Below are 21,173 nucleotides of genomic sequence, written 5' to 3'. Positions count from 1 at the left end.
TTTATCACTTTTACTCAGGACATGCTAGCTGGCAACAAAGGATTCCATTCATTGTGCTAAGCTAAGCTAGCGCCGACCCTGTCAAACTAAAACAATGCATGCACTGAGACAAAAATGCATTTACCCACCTATCTAAATGTATGAAAGAATGTGAATAAGCCCTATTTCAAAAAACGGTGGAGTGTTCCTTTAAAAGAACTACTCGGCGGCTGAGGCTGCCCTCGCCCAGCAGCCCCAGGAATTTTTACTTTGAGGGGAATACATTTCTGAAACGCTGCTGATTGTCTTTTTTCTTCCTGGAACCTCTCAGTAACAGAATGTAAAGCATCACCAAATAAACCCACAGGAGATACAGGGGCGTCTCACAGAACAGATTTCTCTTTTTCTTGCATTTTGCTTTGATTTAACCATAAATGCCTCTCTGTGGCTGCCATAGAGCGACCAATTGATCTGGCCGTCTGCCTGGTGGCTCGAAGAGCGAAATCAGCTGTCTGTCTGAGCTCATTGATCGTCTCAGCAGAAATTTCCCCCTGCTTGCTAGCTTCCTTAAGCAGGTCAGCCTGATAAGCTTGCATAATAGCCATCGTATGCAAGCACGCAGCTGCCTGCCCCGCCGCCGAATAAGCCTTCCCCACCAGCGCTGATGTATTTTTTAAAAGTCTGGTGGGGAGAGCCGGTGCTTTCAGCGATGATGCCGATTCGGGAGAGAGATAGCTCGCGAGCGTCTCCTCCGCCCTCGGCATCGTCACATAACCACTATATTTAGCTCCCATAATTTTTGAATAAACATTGGAAGTGTGTGTGTAAATTCTTGCTGACATTGGTTTAACCCAGGTCTTCGTCACCTCGGTGTGAAGATCAGGGAAAAAAGGCAAACACCGGCGAGAGGGCTGAGTGCATGAGGGCAAAAATCTATCATCAAGTTTGCTTTAATATGAGACTCCTGCCTATCAGATGGCCACTCAATGCTGAGCTTCTCAACAGCACGGGAAAGCACATTCACAAGCTCATCATCGGGCGGAGACTGGAATGACGAGTCTCCAGCCTCCTCTGATCCGAAGCTTTCAACATCCAGCTCCTCAGAACTGGATAGCTGAAGCTCCGGAACAATATGTGCCTCAACCCGAGGAGAAGTAGCAGCGAACCGCGCTTCCACAGCCGGGATAGAGGCACTGGATCTCTCCGGTGAAGGCTGAGATAGGGCGGGGCCCGTCTCACACCCCTCGGTGAGATCCATTTGCGATCCCCACGACATGCGCCTCCGCTCTGCCTCAACAGAAGCGGGACCAGAGCCGCGGGGAGCGCGCAGCGAACCGCCCTCCTCGAAGAGCGATCTGCGAGAGCGCAAGGTCCTCATAGGAAGACGCTCGCAATGCTCACAATCAGCCCCCTCGAGAGCTGACTGGGCATGCTGCACTCCCAAACAAGCCACACATAGTTGATGCGAATCCCCGCCTGTGATGTATCTAGTACAGGGGGGAACGCATCTCCTATAATGAGACTCGCTCGTCATTTTCTTTTGGCTCATTTTTTGGTTTTTTAATATATATAGAGATATATATAGTGAAAACTCCTGCCAGGGACAGACAAACACTAAATAGACAGTTCAAACACACACAGATCGCTGCTGAAGTAACAGAAGCTGGCGTGCTTATGATTCTGGGGTGCTTTATAGTTTCCTGGTCGATGACGTGACGCTCATTCTCTCCATTGACTGATTTCATTCATGCTTCAGACGCACTACGCTGGAGGCGTTCCCACTGCGATTACACGCAGCGGTAGTCCCTGAAGGGGAACAGATTTTGTCGTGACCAAGAAATTCAGTGAAACTGTGGTTACTATTGTAATTAAAAAAGTCATGCATTACTACACTGTACTACGCACCTGTAACTGTTCCATGCTCATTACTGATGTAGTGTCCAAATGCTTCCCAGATGCTATTGTCCTCTGATTTTAGTAGAGAGTGTAGTGTCACCATTTGACTTGGTGGTAAATTTGTTACAACAATTTGAAACATCTCATCCACCAGCCCTCGACTGGGATGGACAGAGAGTAGTGGACATGTCCTCTTCTGAGTGCTCACAGTCCTGTACAGAGATTACAGGAGAGACATGAAAAGTGATTCGACAGTCATGGTTACTACAACCTGGTTTTGTATGGAAAAGAACATTTTCTAAATATTGTGTTTTTTATGTTTCTTTGAAAATAACGGCAATATGCAATATCTCCACCTATGGTTGCTTCTCCATTCTCTTCTTTCTGGATAGCACTGTTTTGTCCTATTTTTGCAATATCTGTCTTGTCTTTGTATAGGGACCCAAGAATAGACTTTTGTCCACTGTAGTGGACATTATTTTTTAGTGAATTTCTCTGACATCATACATGTCACATGACACAACCTGGGTGTCCTGTAAAGAGCACATTCAGGACTTTTCAGAGATACCAAATGTTTGGAGGTTTCACCATGAAAACAACTACTCCTTGGTCTTTAAAAATGTCTGAAATTAATTTAGTGATCAAATGTAGCATTCTTATGGAAATATGATAATATATTGTAATTATAATTTAAATTGGACTACTTTTCAAATTGTATTTCATAAAACAACATCTCAGGCAGAGGTGGACAGTAACAAAGTATATTTACTTGAGTACTGTACTTAAGTACACTTTTTGAGCATCTATACTTTACTTGAGTATTATCTTTTCTGGAAACTTTTTACTTTAACTTCACTACATTTGAAAGACAAATATCATACTTTTTACTCCACTACATTTCTGTCAAGGTCCTTGAGTAGAAAGTAGTAACGTCAGTCAGGGGATGATTTTGGTTTGGAAATGAAAGTCGGGTTGACATCAAAACCCGACATCAGATTTGCATCAAAACCCAACATCAGATTTACGCCAGAACCCGACGTCAGATTTACGCCAGAACCCGACATCAGATTTACGCCAGAACCCAACGTCAGATTTACGCCAGACGTAACGTCGGACAGACGTTGGATTTTGGTTGGAAATGAAAGTCGGTTTGACGTCAAAGCCAGGAAAACTAAGCCAAGGGCACTATTTGAGGGAACAGCCAATTGGGTGTCCGAAACTATTGTAGACGTTATCGAGTGCACTTATTCAATCCCACTACTGGAACTGTGTTCTAGAAATAAATGTGATATTGAGGCAGGCATAGATTCTGAGGCATACGGTACTGTAAGTATTACATTCAACAATGCAACAATAATAAAACAATGCATTGACATTTACTTTTTACTTTTGATAGTTAAGTACTTTTAAAAACAAGTACTTCTGTACTTTAACTTAAGTAAGAATCGGTATTTACAACTTTTACTTGTAATGGAGTAATATTTGACCAGTAGTATCTGTACTTTCACTCAAGTAAGGAAGTTGTGTACTTTGTCCACCTCTGATCTCAGGAAAATGTTAAGGGGTTTCAAATAAAAAAAATTACTTTGTTACAGAACAGGGCGTTGATTTCAAACGTGTCCACTGTAGAGGACATCAGGACTTAAATCATGTTTATCAGGCATTTTGTGAGACACAACAAGTGAATATGGAAATAAATTATACATCAATATTCCTATGAAATATTAGATATTATTACTCCAATTAATGCCAATTATTACTCCAATTATTACACTTCTTTTTTCATTAAATGTAAAAACACATTAATGTGCAAATTAGATACAGTGTATAGATACATTGCATTGAATGGGAATATTAATTTATGGCCATTTTACCCACATATTGCATAAAGTAAAATGGTGTATCAATTCATTCTGTTATTTCTTTCATAACATAGTTGAGAATAATCTTTGCACAAATTTTGGTTGAAAAAATCCTGAAACCCCAAAATTTATTGGTGATTGAAAAAAAATCCCATTGTTTTTGCCTATACATATAATTTCATGTCATTTTATTTTTTAAACAACTTAGTCCTGGTGTCCACTACAGAGGACATATCATAACGTATGAATAAAATATTATTTTTCAAAAATGTTTTTTTTTTTTACCATTTGTTTATTGTGCTCTAAACAGTGTGATGACATGGAAAAAAGCTAAATTCACAAAACTTTTTTTTTCTGGGTCTCAGGAGGATAGGATGGTATGTTGCAGTTTATCAGTATTTTGCATTGACATGTTTTTACACTTCAACACACCTGGCTGCTTCTCAAAGCATTTTAATCTCAGGTTTACTGTAGGTGTCAGGCTGACAATACCTAATACATACAACCTTATTTAGTTTCCAACTGGGTTAAGCAGTATTACTTGTCTGCTGAAGATCAAGAGACAATTATCCAAAAACGTCAGGACTTATGTAAGAAAATAACTGTATTTAAACAACTGAGGAGCACCTGCTTCCCACATTTACTATACATTTTATGTATTTCTCTTCTGCATAATTATGGTTGCCATTCAGATCAATCAAATGTAAACAACTCCATATACTCTGATAATTTCAGGTGTTTTAGATTTCAGACTCTGATCATTGTGTTACACTGTGCATTTAGAAACAAAATTCAACATTGAATTTATGTAAATCAAATGACTTACCTTAAGGAAATCAGGTTGCTCACACAGTTTACTTGTTTAAATGCTGTCACGCATGTCATATGCAGAAGTTTATAGTTAAAAAATGCTGCAGTAAAACTCCTCATAATGTTGTGACAGTTCTCCAGGGCAGGAAAGAGAAAAGTTTGTTTCTCAACAAAACAAACACTGATGCTTCAATATAACAGTTCCTTTGCCTTTATTCTCCACAAAGACCTCTCTCACCTTTTCCAGTTACTCAGCATCTTTTATCCTGTCTCTCCATGACAGTTAATGGAATGGGAAACAGGTGTTAATCATGCTGCACATGACATGTGATAACTGACCACTCCTCTCCTGGCTCAGGTCTGATGAAGACACTGTGTGCTCAAAACGTCACCTTTGTGAAAGTCTGTCAATAAATTTCTATATTTGTAGCCGTGGTGTGCCAAGTTTATACTTTTATAATTCAACAATACATTACACTTACAAAATGTATACATTTGTAATAGCATGTAATATAGGCTACAGTAAATTAGATATATTTAGTTTAAGAACAATAAAAATAAAATAAAAAGCAAAGTCAAGTCACCTTTATTTTTATATAGCGCTTTTTACAATACAGATTGTTTCAAAGCATCTTTACAGTGATAACAGGAAAATAACGTAATATGAAAAATAATCATATGATTATGATTCAGGCAGTATTACAGGTCAGAAGTCAGATTGGATCAGAACATTCAGAATATTTATCAGAGAGATAAACAGAGAGACGTAGATATACATGTAGATGCCATTCTTCTTATGATGTAACAAGTACATCGGGTGTTATAGGAAGTGTTCCCAGTTATGGCTAGTTTATGCAGCCTAACAATCATTTAACTGATTTGAATAAAATAAATGTATAATGTTCTATGCCAGGTTAAAGAAATCCGTTTGTAAGTAATCTAATCAACAAGATTTTTAAATTTATACGATGTTTAATAGGGAGCTAATGCTCTGTTGACAGAACCAGGCTAATATGGTCATACTTCCTGGTTCTAGTAAGAACTCTAGCTACAGCGTTTTGGACCAGTGCTAGAGCATTACAATAATCTAGCCTTAAGGTCATGAACACATGAACTAACTGTTCCACATTTATCATTGAGGGCATGGATATACTGAACTTACAGTGCCCTCCACAATTATTGGCACCCCTGTTTAAGATGTGGTCGTGGACTTCTAAAAATTCTCCTTTTTTTTTAAACAACATAGAACCCAAATGCAAAAAAAGAGAAAAATCCAACCTTTCATTTAAGTACATTACTTTGGTGGTAAAAAAAAAATCACACATTTAGAAAAAAAAAAACCCTGGAAATCATGTGTCCCACAATTATTGGCACCCCTAACAATTCCGCTGAAAAATGTAATTGATTTTTTTTTAAATATATTTTTCTGTAGCTGCTAAAGTTGGTCAGGGTATCTAGGAACTTTTAATTTGTAATTCATGACTTCCTGTTTCCCTGGGGTATAAATATGACGTGACACAGAGGCCTAATTCTCTTACCCATTTGTCAACATGGCAAAGACAAGAGAACACACCATTCAAGTAAGGCAGATGTGTGTCGACCTTCATAAGTCAGGCAATGGCTACAAGAAAATAGCCACTCGCCTTAACTTGCCCGTATCTACAGTCAGAGGAATCATTAAGAAGTTTAAAACAACTGGAACAGTGACAAACAAGGCTGGAAGAGGTCCCAAGTTTATCTTGCCACAACGCATAGTGAGGAGGATGGTAAGAGAAGTAAAAAAAAAGTCCTAAGCTCACTGTCACAGAATTGCATCAAAGAGTGGCATCTTGGGGTCACAAAGTCTCCAAAACAACCATCAGACGCTCTCTACATGCCAACAAGCTGTTTGGGAGGCATGCAAGGAAAAAGCCTTTTCTCACTAACACTCACAAACGTAAACGTCTGGAGTTTGCTAAGCGGCACTGGGACTTCAACTGGGATTGTGTGCTTTGGTCAGATGAGACTAAGATTGAGCTTTTTGGCAGCAAACACTCTAAGTGGGTCTGGCGTAAAACAAAAGATGAGTATGCCGAAAAGCACCTCATGCCCACCGTGAAGTATGGTGGAGGATCTGTGATGCTGTGGGCCTGTTTCTCTTCCAAAGGCCCTGGGAACCTTGTTAGGGTGCATGGCATTATGAACGCTTTGAACTACCAGGACATTTTAAATAAAAACCTGATGGCCTCTGCCAGAAAGCTGAAGATGGGTCGTCATTGGGTCTTTCAGCAGGATAATGATCCAAAACATGTGGCAAAATCTACACAAAAATGGTTCAGCAGTCACAAACTCAAGGTCCTCCCATGGCCATCTCAGTCCCCAGACCTCAACCCAATCGAAAACCTGTGGGGCGAGCTAAAGAGGAGAGTGCATAAGAGAGGACCCAGGACACTGGATGATCTAGAAAGATTGTGCAAAGAAGAATGGTCAAAGATCATCTATCTCTGTGTTCTCCAATCTTGTGAAATGTTATAGGAGGAGATTAAGTGCTGTCTTGTTGGCAAAAGGGGGTTGTACAAAGTATTAACATCAGAGGTGCCAATAATTGGGACACATGATTTCAAGTTTTTTTTTTCTAAATGTGTGTTTTGTTTTGTTTTACCACCAAAGTAATGTACTTAAATGAAAGGTTGGATTTTTCTCTTTTTTGCATTTGGGTTCTATGTTGTTTAAAAAAAAGGAGAATTTTTAGAAGTCCTCGACCACATCTTAAACGGGTGCCAATAATTATGGAGGGCACTGTATATACTGAATCAATATTGAACTTGTGATCGATATGACAGCTCTTCATTTACTGCGACAAACTGATAATGGTCAGATAAGTATGATTTCAACAATGTCAATGCAATTCCACTGATGTCAACAACCACGGTCAGATGATAAGAGCAAATCATTTGTAACTCTAATGAGAGCAGTCTCAGTACTATGGCACTGTCTAAATCCTGACTGGAAATCCTCGCAGATACCATTTTTTTTTAAAAGGAACATAGTTGTAAGGATACTGCCCTTTCTAGTATTTTTGACAGAAAGGGTATATATGAGATCGGCCTGTAATTGACTAATTCTCTCAAGTTGTGTTTTTTTAATAAGAGGTTAAATAATAGCCAGCTTAAAAGTTTTCTTTACATATCTTAATGACAAAGATGAATTAATGATTTTAAGAAGAGTATGTACAGTATGACCTCTGGAAGCATCTCTTTCAGTCGATTAGTCGGTATAAGGTCTACGGTATAGTCTCATACATGTTGTTGATTTAGATGATTAAAAGAGTTAAGACAATTCTTCCTCTCCTATAGCAACAAATAAATGTTTTTTTTTCCTCAGGGACACTACAATGCACTGTCTCATGCGATACTGTATGCTTGCATAGCTATAATTTTCTTCCTAATATTATAGATCTTGCAAGTAAAGTTCATAAAGTCATTACTACTGTGCGGCTTGGAAACATCAGAAGTTGAAGCTTTATTTCTTCTTAATTTAGCCACTTTATCAAATAAATACCTAGGGTTGTGTTTGTTTTCTTCTAAGAGAGTCAAAAAAATAAGCAGATCTAGCAGATTTTAAGGCCTTTCTGTACACAATAATGCGAAAAACCTCTAGTTTTGTTTTCTTCCAGCTATGTTTCATTTTTCTGGATGCTCTCTTAAGTGCCGAGAGTGCTATGGACTATAGAGTGGACTATTTTCTTTCATATTTAAGCGCAAAGGAGCAACTGTGTCTAAAGTGCTGGGAAAAATAGTTTCTGTTGCAACATCGAGTTCTTCTAAGCTATCTGGGATACTGAGGAGATGAAACTGATCAGGAAGATTATTTATAAAGAAATATTTAGTGGAAGAAGTGATAGTTCTAGCATTTGTAACAGGGAGTTGGCTTTGTAGCCTTGGCTAAATGAAGTATATACGAGACTAGATAATGATCTGAGATGTCATCGCTCTGCGGCAGAATTTCAACGGCATCAACATTGATTCCATGTGACAATATAAGATCTAGAGCAGGGGTGCCCAATCCTGCTCCTGCCGATCGACTGTCCTGCACAGTTCATCTCCAACCCTAATCAAACACACCTGAAGCAACCAATTAACGTCTTCAGGATCACTTGAAAATTAAAGGCAGGTGTGTTTGATTAGGGTTGGAGATGAACTGTGTAGGACAGTCGATCGGCAGGAGCAGGATTGGGCACCCCTGATCTAGAGCAGGGTTCACCAATCTCGGTCCTGGAGGGCCGCTGTCCTGCAGAGTTTAGCTCCAACCAGCTCCAACACACCTGTTTGAAAGTGTCTAGTATGCCTAGTGAGACCTTGATTAGCTGGTTCAGGTGTGTTTAATTGGGGTTGGAGCTAAACTCTGCAGGACAGCGGCCCTCCAGGACCGAGATTGGTGAACCCTGATCTAGAGTATGATTACAATGAGTGGGTCCTGACAAGTGTTGTAATTCTCCAATGGAAACTCCAATAGAGTGTCTCTTAATGCCAGTGTCTATAAAAGCGTCGTTTTCATTGTCAACATGGATATTAAAATCACCAACAATTAGGACTTTATCTGCAGCCAGTACTAACTCTGATAGAAAATCAGCAAATTCTTTTATAAAGTCTGTGTGGTGCCCTGTATACAATAACCAGCACAAATGTCAAATGGGATTTATCATTTATACTAGATAGTGTTACATTAAGCACCAACACTTCAAAATAACTATATTTGAAACTAGACTTCTCAGTAATACTGAAGATATTACTATAAATTACAGCAACTGTAATTTGCCTTTGCCCTTTGCCTTTCAGACGAGGCTCATGTTTATAACAATATTCTTGTGGGGTGGACTCATTTTAAAGTAATATAATCATTTTAGCCAGGTTTCTGTCAAACACAGCACATCTAGGTGATGATCTATGCTTTATCTATGCACATGCTTTATCATTTGTTCATCTGTATTATATCTGTTCTTTATTTGTTGAACATAAATTCAATTGTATCCTCTAAATGGGTTTGGGAGTTTTTTGTATTAAAGTGTAAATTGCAGGTTACATTTTTCACGAAGATAATGCAATGTGCTTATTAAACATAAAGATAAGAACTGCCCACCATTGTTTTGTATGTTTTTTATACCAAAATGCTGAAAATAATATGACAAGTTAGTACTTTTTACAGTGGTTTTAAGCACTCCCCCTCCCTTCCACTAGGCTGGGCGTGACGTCATGAGAGGGACTCCAAGCCTAGAGTTACCGTTAGTCTAACGGCAAGTAGGCTAGCAGTTATATTGGAGACCTAGCTAGCAAAAATGGTTAACTATTGTGTTTGTGCGGGATGTACGAATACATCAAAAACAGGGCAGAGGCTCCACAAGTTCCCCAAGAAAAAACAGCTGATTTGTGCCTGGGTGAGGTTTGTGGCTACGAAGCGGGCAGATTTTACTTCTGCCTCTGTGACAAAGTCAGCAGTCATATGCGGCGAACACTTCACTGCTTTAGACTATGACCCTGGAGACATGCGTTGGTTCAGTATGGGTTTTAAACGCCGGGTATGACTTATTTCCGATGCAATTCGATGCAGTACCTACGTGCAATTCCTAATGGACAACCTGTCTGTATGCCTGTATTGCCTAGGGATATGGATAGGGATACAGTAGAAAAGTTGTTTATATGTTGTTTGTATGTTTTTTTAGATTCAGAAGTGATGAATGAAATAACTCAATTGTAAACGTACTCGTGTGTGCTGGCTTCAAGAGGACCGTGATCCTGCCTGAAATGAGAGTAAGCTATTCGCAAAACAAACAGTGTTCAGGCAGCATGCGTCAAAACCAGGATGCTGCGTGAGGCACCACGTCAGATCTGCCGGTCGCGGGTCGAGCTGCTCCACTAAACTCCAAAACACGTTCACCTCACGGCAGCACATACTCTCCACTGCTGATTCCATTGGGTGGCATAGCCCACACAAACACCTGTCAAACACAGCGATAGGGGCATCGATCTCTCTTTTTCTTTCTGACAATGACCATCGCTAATTAGTTGCGTTTTACCACAGGCAATATCGCGTTCTGTCAGCAGATGCCGGCTACTCCCTCTTATGACTTCATCACCCAGTTACTGTAAAAAACATGCTACCTTTGAAGAAACCCCAATACATGTTATTTTAACGCATTTTAAGACAGAAATGTTTAAATATATACATATTGAGCACTTTAATTTACACATTAATTAGTTGTGGTGGTTAACCTGCAATTTACACTTTAACTAATTAGGGGAACAGAAACTGTCTCTATGTGATGATATCTAGGTGAAAGAGTCTCTGGGCCCTATTTTAACGATCTGAAACGCAAGTATCAAGCGTGAAACGCAAGTAACTTTGTGGGAGGGTCTTGGGCGATGTTGCTATTATACCGGCGGGATAAATGACTCTTGCGCCCGATGCAAATCTAAAATGGGTTGGTCTGAAGTAGCTTCATTATTCATAGGTGTGGTTTGGGCGTAACGTGAAATAAACCAGTCAGAGCGACATCTCACATTCCCTTTAAGAGCAGGCGCGCTTGTTCCATGGCGGATTGCTATTATAACGGCGGATTTGCCAGGTGCACGCCAGGAGCGGTTCACATCCGAGGAGACCGATGTTCTCATCAGGGTCGTAAAACACAGAGAAGTGACATTGTATGGGGATGGGAGAAACCCACACAAATTAGCTTCGGTTAAACAGGCGTATAAAAATTTGGGTAAATGTGTAAGCTAGATTTATGCCTATTTTTTCACATCTTCATGGACACAACAATGATTTCCCTCGTGTGTTAATATTTTTCCTTGTAATAATGTATGGTTTTCTAAAAATGAGAACTGCTGCGTCTGTGTGTAGATGAGAACCGCCCCTGGGAGTGCAAATGCATTTCCTAGCTTACCGTCGTGCGTCTGTGGAGGGAAAAGTCCGCTGTGCGCGGGTGCAAAATAGGAATGATACATGCGTCTGTGTACAAAGTCAATTGCGCTGGGTGCAAGTTAGGGCCCTCTATGTTTTTGGATTTATCTGACTTCTGTGACGTGAGACAGCTAGCAGACAGTCGGTTTAGCCAATCATTCTGCTTTCTGACATGTGCCCCAGTTAGTCAAGGTTAAACTCTAAGACTATTTGCCATATTACTAGAGAGAAGAGCGGCACCGTCCCAGGAGGGATAAATACCATCTCTTTTTAACAGGTAGGGTGACCAGACGTCCCGAAATCTAAGCTGTTGTCCCGAATCGCGAATCCGGCCCTAATTGTCCCGAAAACTATACTAAAGCAAAATCTTGAGTAGTTATTGTCTGATAAAGCATTAAATCTGTCCGTGGAGGTTGAGTCGTCCTGCAGCCAGCCCCCGCTGGCTGCTCATTGGCTGCAGCATTTTTTTTGAAGTTCTACAAAGATACCATAGGCGCGAATTTAGATATGCATTGATAAGCTAATCGTTTATTATAGGCTATGTAGTCTAATTTCATAGTACAGCTCACTCAGGGGAAAATCTAAGCTAACAGAGCAGATTCCTGTTGTGAGAATGTCTCAGCTACTTGATATACAATCCATTAGATTGTGATTTCAGAAAATGCGACAAACTTATTTTAATACACTGTTTATAATTTATGGGGAATATAAAAAAGTAGTGGGTAGATTTTTACCATAGGGTGGTTCACGAGTTCACACTTATTTCACACAAATAATCAGATCAGAGTAAAGTAGTATGCTTATTTTGCATGCTGTCCGAGGGGAGGGCTCCGAGCTTGGAATTTGGCCCAAACCCAGAGTAGCCTACTCCCCCCGTATTTCTGGTTAGGAAGTAACCAGGTGAGTGTGGAGATGGGGTGGTGGAGAGATGCTAAAAACTGTCAAGGAACATAAGTGTGTCGACTGTGTATATATAGGCCTCCACATATGCTGATTGGGTAGACATGTTGATTACTGATTGCTGACTGCTGTTTGGAATTACTTGATGATTGGATAGATTATTTGAACGTGTTCTCCCGAACTTTGTAAATAAAACATAATTTGTGTACACACACTCCCGACACATTTATGTTCAAACACTAGGTAAAAGTGAATTTAACTGGTCCTTCAGGGTGCGAAAGGATCTCCCTCAGGATGAGAAGTCCTAATTTTGGTAGTCTCATGTAGCCAGAACTTCAGACTGACGGCAGAGGGTCTGGACTCTATCGCAGCTTTTACTGGCCAAGGACCGCCCAAGATGACGTTTGACTGACATGTAACACAATCAATCACTGTTTTTTTTCCGCATCATGTTTAAGGGCGTGACAATATAATGTCGATGTCTCTACAATAACAGACCAGCGTGCATCTAATAAATTATTCATTCAAGGACTTTGCGCAAGTTTACTGCATCAATGGAGCCACAAACTTCACATACTTGTGAAATTCCAATGTTAAGTTGATCCTGGTAAGCGCTCATTGTCACAGTTGTAAACACAACAGCTTTTCTTCTTCCACAAGAGGTTTTGGCGTCAAGAGGACACATGCGTCTCCCGGACATCCTGTAGAATTCAACCAATCAGACTTTGAAACTCCTGAAGTGTTTCCAGAAAAGTATTCCATATGCATCAGCCAACGGTCTGTGGGCATGACATCTGAGGCTGAGACTATAATTTCGGTGACACACAACACCCAACACAACTCCTTGATTAGATCTGCCTAAAACCGACGGCCCTGATTCCTATGAAGGCATTCAGGAACACCATGCTCTGTGACATACTGTTCCGTTACAGCTATCTGATCTTTCATGGTGAAATAGTCTTGGAGAACAAGGACATAGTTATGGCCTGAGGGTGTCATAGGAAATTCTGTAATATTAGCTTTCATCTTTTCAAAAGGGTGACTGGCATGAATAGTCTGTAGTAGAGCTACTCGATGTGGGACTGACATAGATTTTGACAGGCATGAAGCACACTAATACACTTAAACGGGATAGCAGGATTTGAAATTAACACCCGCCAACCCACCAAATTAACTAAAATCAACTGTGGCGGGTAACGCTGTCAAATCACTAGCGAATTTGGCAGATTACTTATTATGTTTACTCACTTTGCTGGGGAAGTTCGTGTAAGCCAAATCTGCGCAGATTAAAAAGCATTTGATTAACAGAAAAGACATTGTTATTTTCCAACATCATTTTTTTTTATATGTTCTTTTTCCTGTATTGGTCTGTCCACCTAAAACACATTTTTGCTGATGAGGATGAAAGAGGAAGGAAAGGGATGGCTGGATGAGAGGATTTTGTTTGAATAAGAAATTAATGTATGAAATTCAAATTTGTATACACACACACACACACACACATATATATATATATATATATATATATATATACAAAGTTGAAATTGGGAGACAGGGAGTGTGTGTGCTGGAAGAGTCAGAGATATGGATGTGTATGCAGTGTATGATGTTTCCACCGAAGCATATGTTGACTTAAGGATTGGGTATACATTTCATGTTAATTAGAAACCATATGTTCCTCTCTGACCATATAAAACTCAACCTACTTGTCCAGAGGAACAGAGAAGGCTGGAGAAAGCTGGATATGTGAACATCTCTTCAGTTAACAGTCTTTCTCTCCCATGCTGACACATACGGCAAAATAACTGGTGTCCGGTCCCATGAATTAAACAACAATGGGAAAAAGCTTAATTTCGATACTTGAGCTTTTCTCATGAGCTTATGGGCTGTCATGTAGTCAACTAAATAAATAAATAAATGTGTGAGTTGACATTGTAAGACGTGGGGTTTAGCTGCCCGAGGATTTACAGTGAGGAAAATAAGTATTTGAACACCCTGCTATTTTGCAAGTTCTCCCACTTGGAAATCATGGAGGGGTCTGAAATTGTCATCGTAGGTGCATGTCCACTGTGAGAGACATAATCTAAAAAAAAAAATCCAGAAATCACAATATATGATTTTTTAACTATTTATTTGTATGATACAGCTGAAAATAAGTATTTGAACACCTGTCTATCAGCTAGAATTCTGACCCTCAAAGACCTGTTAGTCTGCCTTTAAAATGTCCACCTCCACTCCATTTATTATCCTAAATTAGATGCACCTGTTTGAGGTCGTTAGCTGCATAAAGACACCTGTCCACCCCATACAATCAGTAAGAATCCAACTACTAACATGGCAAAGACCAAAGAGCTGTCCAAAGACACTAGAGACAAAATTGTACACCTCCACAAGGCTGGAAAGGGCTACGGGGAAATTGCCAAGCAGCTTGGTGAAAAAAGGTCCACTGTTGGAGCTAGGGATGTGCCGGTATAAAATTTTCATGCTGCGATTAATTGATTGAGCTTTTATCACGGTATACGGTATTATCACGATATTTTAATTGCTCAAGAGAAATGAATGGATTGGGAGGGGATGTAGAAAAAAAAAAAAAACTTGCATCACAATAGGTGTAATTGTGATTGTCAAAACATTTGGTAACTAAACAGAATTTTACACAATTTTCACGATTTCAATTCAATTCTTGGGATTTAATTTCAATCTTGATTCAATATTGACTCTTTGGATAAATATTAGGTAGGCTACAGTAGATAGCCTACATGTTAATTTTTCTCAAGAAAAAATATATCTCACATAATGTTGTAAACATACAGAGAGCCCTGTCAGCTGGTATTATTAAAGGTTAAAAATTAACAAATTAAATTAAATAATATAATTTGGTTTTCATTAAAATAACAATTATGACACAAATATAATACAAATGTAATGTGCATATATTTAGCAAAATACTCCTCTCTATAGCTATTTTTTCTAGTCAACTAAAGTGTTGGTCATTAAATGGCTTTCCTGAGGTAAATGTAACGTTCTGTGACATAATTGTTCACCTGCAGTTTTATTGACCTCTTTTCGTGGTTGAAAAACACTGATTGATCGATATTATGTATGAGGCATATATACCTTTCGGTAAGTTGTACTGTATCTTTAAATAAAAAGTAACAGATGATCGGTTTACTTGAACTGAGGCACTACAGCGATCGGTCACGTCACATTTACAAGCGCCAAAACGGTATTTATTGTCTGAATTTCGTAATAAAATGGACAGAACCTGAGAGCTGAGAATTTTTTTCATATCAAAAGTAACCTGCTCTGTCTAGTCTGTCGGTCTCCGTGTTCTCTTTGCTCCGTGATTTTTCTCTGCGTGAGAAAATGGATGTGTGGCGCGAGAGCGTGTGAAAAGTGTACGTTAAATTGCGCGAGTCTCATGCTGAAGTTGGCAGCCCTGCTTTTAGAAGGGGGATAAATCCTTTATTTTACTGTCTATGGATAAATCGTCGGCAGCGTTCCTCCTTCCGCCATGCTTCTTCTCCATGTGAGGATTGTTTACATTAGTGCGCACTGCGCTGCACGCACACAGGGCTTCTACATGTGGGGATTGTTTACATCAGAGTGCGCACGTGTTTCGCGCAGTATATGCAGTGTTTAAGCGGTTGATGGAAAATAAGCTAATGCGCGTTCTATAAATATAAATTCTGATCTATTATTTTTCACGGTATTTTGAAGTGCCCGCGATAACAATATCGTGCATATTCATTTCCACGATTTATCGCATTACCGAATACCGGCACATGTCTAGTTGGAGCAATCATTAGAAAATGGAAGAAGCTAAACATGACTGTCAATCTCCCTCGGACTGGGGCTCCATGCAAGATCTCACCTCGTGGGGTCTCAATGATCCTAAGAAAGGTGAGAAATCAGCCCAGAACTACACGGGAGGAGCTGGTCAATGACCTGAAAAGAGCTGGGACCACCGTTTCCAAGGTTACTGTTGGTAATACACTAAGACGTCATGGTTTGAAATCATGCATGGCACGGAAGGTTCCCCTGCTTAAACCAGCACATGTCAAGGCCCGTCTTAAGTTTGCCAATGACCATTTGGATGATCCAGAGGAGTCATGGGAGAAAGTCATGTGGTCAGATGAGACCAAAATAGAACTTTTTGGTCATAATTCCACTAAACGTGTTTGGAGGAAGAAGAATGATGAGTACCATCCCAAGAACACCATCCCTACTGTGAAGCATGGGGGTGGTAGCATCATGCTTTGGGGGTGTTTTTCTGCACATGGGACAGGGCAACTGCACTGTATTAAGGAGAGGATGACCGGGGCCATGTATTGCGAGATTTTGGGGAACAACCTCCTTCCCTCAGTTAGAGCATTGAAGATGGGTTGAGGCTGGGTCTTCCAACATGACAATGACCCGAAGCACACAGCCAGGATAGCCAAGGAGTGGCTCTGTAAGAAGCATATCAAGGTTCTGGCGTGGCCTAGCCAGTCTCCAGACCTAAACCCAATAGAGAATCTTTGGAGGGAGCTCAAACTCCGTGTTTCTCAGCGACAGCCCAGAAACCTGACTGATCTAGAGATCTGATCTGTGTGGAGGAGTGGGCCAAAATCCCTCCTGCAGTGTGTGCAAACCTGGTGAAAAACTACAGGAAACGTTTGACCTCTGTAATTGCAAACAAAGGCTACTGTACCAAATATTAACATTGATTTTCTCAGGTGTTCAAATACTTATTTGCAGCTGTATCATACAAATAAATAGTTAAAAAATCATACATTGTGATTTCTGGATTATTATTTTTTGATTATGTCTCTCAGTGCACAGCAAAATCAGCAGTGCTAATTCAACACCTATAGAGTTAAATTCAACACTTTAAAAGTGTCTATATTGGTCCACACTAGATCGAGTTAAAACTACACTTTTCAAAGTGTTAAATATGATAGAGTTGCAGCAACTCTCTAAATAGTTAACTTTTAACACTAGTCAACACTGGTTAGTGTTGAATTTACCCAACACCAGTGCGTAGTGTCAAAATTTAACACCAAATGTGTGTTTTTCTTTCAACACTACCGAGTTGTTGCCATATTAACACTACATAGGATGTAAAGTTTAACATAAAATGCAACTCTTGTAGAATTGATCTGTATTGATTTGTAATACTATTGGGAATCAATTTATACATTTCAGGAGTGTTAAATTTGACTCAAAATGAGTTTGTATTTATGAGATTTGCTTTTTGACAAAAGGAATCTTTTCAGAAATAAAAGCAAAGCATTTAACCTATTGATAACATTGAATGCACATCAAAACAATCCAGAAAGTTAAAATGTAACCTTAGTCTGGGATCATAGTAGAATTCTGTTCATTGTAAAGTTAAAAATAAAGGCAAAATGCAAACAGTTGTTTTAACAAACTAGTTTTTATTAACGAACAAGTCCCTTTACATCATACATCATAGGTTAACTTTTAAAATAAATGAAGGCAAAATATAGCCATTTCTGTCATCAGAATTATGTGAAAGCTGCTCATCAAATGGTCTGTCTAATACTTCAAGTCCTGTACATGTCAGTGAATGTAAGTCCTGTGTCAGTGAAGTTGAGTCAATACCTTCGACTTTGCAACAGTACAGTAACAACATTCAACAGATGAAAAACAGTTGCAGGATATGAGTGGATCAGTTGTGTCCAGTTGCTAACAGTACAGTTCAGTGCATAGTTGTTTCACAGAGCAGGAAAGGCTATGCAGATCCAACTTTCTCAAAATCCTGGAGTGCTGGTTCCCTAGACAACACAAAACCAGACCATTTACAATTAATACTATTTGTGTTTTATAAATACAGCAAGTTTATGGTGGAAAAAGTTCAATCATCTTAGACTTTCGTGACTAAAACAATAAACTATTTTGGTTAGATTAAGACTTGAATTTACTGATTTCCAAGTAAATTAAAGACTTAATTCATCCAAAAATGTAAATTCCGTCATTAATTATTCACCCTTATGTTGTTCCAAACCAGTAAGAGTTTTGCTCATCTTCGAAACACTTAAGATATTTTTGATAAAATCTAAGAGATTTCTGTCCCTTCATCGACAGCCTATTCAACTATCACTTCCAAAGCCACAGAGAGGTATAAAGGAAATCATAAGTAATCAATGTGAGTCAAGTGATTTAACCTCAATTTTTTAATGAAGCAACAAGAGTGCTTTGTTTGCACGAAAAAACAACAACAAAAAAACTCAACTTTATTTACAAATTATTAATCTTCGATGCACGCTCACTTAACAACGCATGTTGGAAATTAATATTTTATAAATTAAGTCGTAAATGTTTTGTTGCTGCAAACACAGCACTTGCGTAGTTTAATAAAATGTATGTTAAACCACTGGAGTCGCATGGAGTACTTTAATGAAGTAGCTTTACACCTTTCTGGGGCTTGAACGTGGTATTTGCGTGGACTGTCAATGGAGGGACAGGAAGCTCTCAGATTTCATTAAAAATATCCTCATTTGTGTTGTGAAGATGAAAGAAAGTCTTACATGTTTGGAACGAGATGAGGGTAAGTAATGACATAATTTCCATTTGTAGGTGAACTAACCCTTTAGGAATAAATTTAGACACGCACCTTAAGAAATCTCACTAAATAGTCAGCTGACGGAAGAATCTTTGTTCCCTTCTTGTGGCTTTGTGATGTTGGAGGCAGGTGATGGGCAGAGATTTCCCAATCAGTTGAGTCTAAAATTAAAAAGCAAGAAAACATCTACCTGTCAAATCATGAAAACAATTGGTTTGAAAACTAATTTTATTTAAGTAAAATGAAAAAAGGGGGAAAAAAATACTATTGTAAAGTAATTTGACTGGACAAATTCAAAATGAGTGTTATGAAACACAAAAAATCTAGTTATACCAAATAGCAACAAAGCTATGATTATTTTTTATGTTTATGCACATTATCTCATATGTTATCTGTAAAATCTGACCCTCACCAGGTTCTAGTCTGTAACTTACAGCCTTTAAAGACCAAGCCTGGTTAGCCATTTGGTGCAGCATGGAAATGGTCCTAGCAAACACAAATAGCAAAATCAATACATTTAAACATTAAAGAATCCAAACATCAACCAAAATTGAATCTGATAAATACATTTTCATAAACATTTAACGTTAATCTTAAAGAATTATAACTTACTTACACATTCTAAGAAAAAAAATTTCAGTTAACGTTAGGTTTCAGTTAAGATAGGTGTGCTGGCAAACGAAAGTAAAAGATAGTTTGAGGATAAATACATTATGATATTTGCACATCACAAATATTGTCATAAAACAAAATAACATTATAAAATACGTATTGTAAATGAGTTAAAACACTTACTCTGTGTTTTCACCGTTAAAAGCAAACTCCGTGTCTGCACTGTCACGAGTCAAAGAAGATGCAGGGCATAACGTTAGTCTGTGAGAAAGGTTTAGGCACGCACATCACATAAATATCGTTATAAAATAATATAATGCCATGAAATACATGTTGTAAATTAGGTTAAAAAACCCTTACTTTCGGTGTTGTTCCTGTTAACGTTACAAGCAAATCTCCTCGTCGTCAGCTCCGTATTGAGTCAAAGATGTCTCCTTTGAGAAAGGTTTCGGCTCGTTTAAGCACGCAGAGCATTTAAATTTCTCTATCAATATGTTATAAAATACATATTGTAAATTAGATAAAACACTTACTTTTGTCGTTTCTCTGTTTAAAAGCAACCTCATCCTGGTCTGCTCCGCATCGCGCGTCAACGAAAATGCCTTTCTGAGAACGGTTTAGCCGTTCACAGCACATAAATATTGTAATAAAACAATATAATGTAATAAAATGCATATATAAATGCGATAAAACACTTAATATCTGCGTTTTCCCTCCTCGTATGCCTTGCATCGCGAGTCAAAGAAAATGGCGTCTGTGGAGAAAAGTTTCAGGTCGTTTCGTCGCGCCCAGCGCGTAAATGTCCCGGATGTAACTAATAACACTCTCTCGGTGTAAATTTAGTAACTCTACGTATTTTCACCAGCCAGAGTTTGCGGTTTACACTAGCAGTGTTAATCCCTTGAAATTCAACACCAGAAAATTAACTCTTTACTCTAAGAGTCCTTAACACCAGGATTTCAACACTGGAGATTTTGCTGTGTGGACATGCACCTACGATGACAATTTCAGACCCCTCCATGATTTCTAAGTGGGAGAACTTCCAAAATAGCAGGGTGTTCAAATACTTATTTTCCTCACTGTATTTCAAAAAGACAATGGACTTGAAATATTGATGGATAATAACTTTTATTGAGCCGAGTGTTAGAACTGCGGAGGGGAGCAACGCTACTCTGTGCCCGGACACTCTCTTGTCATTTTTTCCTGCATTCCAGCTTCACAACACATAATCCTCTCTCTCCGAAGACTCAACACCAAAATAAAAGTACTTAACAAAAGTATGTAGAAATAGAATGCAATGAACATTAAACACAAATTCTTTCTGTGTGCAATGTACAGAAAGTAACAATATCATTAATAAACCAGAAAAAGCAATGTGCATATTAGTGGTGTTTTTTAAGTTTTGTAATTAACGGAATGGGCCTCATTCATGAAACACGAGCAGAACAAATTTTTGTGTAAATCGTTCGTAAAGCGAACGTCGCTCTGACATAAATTATAGGTTTCACAAAAATATTATTTATTTTTATTTATTATTTATTGTATTTTAAAAATGTTAGTTGGTACGACAGAAATTTACACCTGCTCCCTACCACGTGTAAATGGTGCGT

The 21,173-nt window shown here is 38.8% G+C and overlaps 1 protein-coding gene and 1 long non-coding RNA gene across 2 annotated transcripts in view; one reads left to right on the top strand and one right to left on the bottom strand.

Annotated features, from left to right (window-relative positions):
- The window catches only part of LOC311082184 (laminin subunit beta-1-like), a gene marked incomplete at its 5' end in the record, with an annotated part of 162,848 nt that overhangs the window by 62,535 nt on the left and 79,140 nt on the right, over positions 1-21,173 (top strand). The gene's annotated exons all lie outside the window — the stretch shown is intronic.
- On the bottom strand, positions 19,779-20,324 carry LOC311081228. Its single transcript, XR_014605835.1, has 3 exons — positions 20,097-20,324; positions 19,924-19,997; positions 19,779-19,824 (listed from the first exon to the last, which is right to left on the bottom strand). It is a non-coding gene; the product is annotated as an uncharacterized lncRNA (long non-coding RNA).

This window comes from Abramis brama (genome assembly GCF_963993115.1).
Source record: "Abramis brama genome assembly, chromosome: 4".
NCBI lineage: Eukaryota > Metazoa > Chordata > Actinopteri > Cypriniformes > Leuciscidae > Abramis > Abramis brama.
This window is presented reverse-complemented; position numbering and strand designations above follow the sequence as displayed.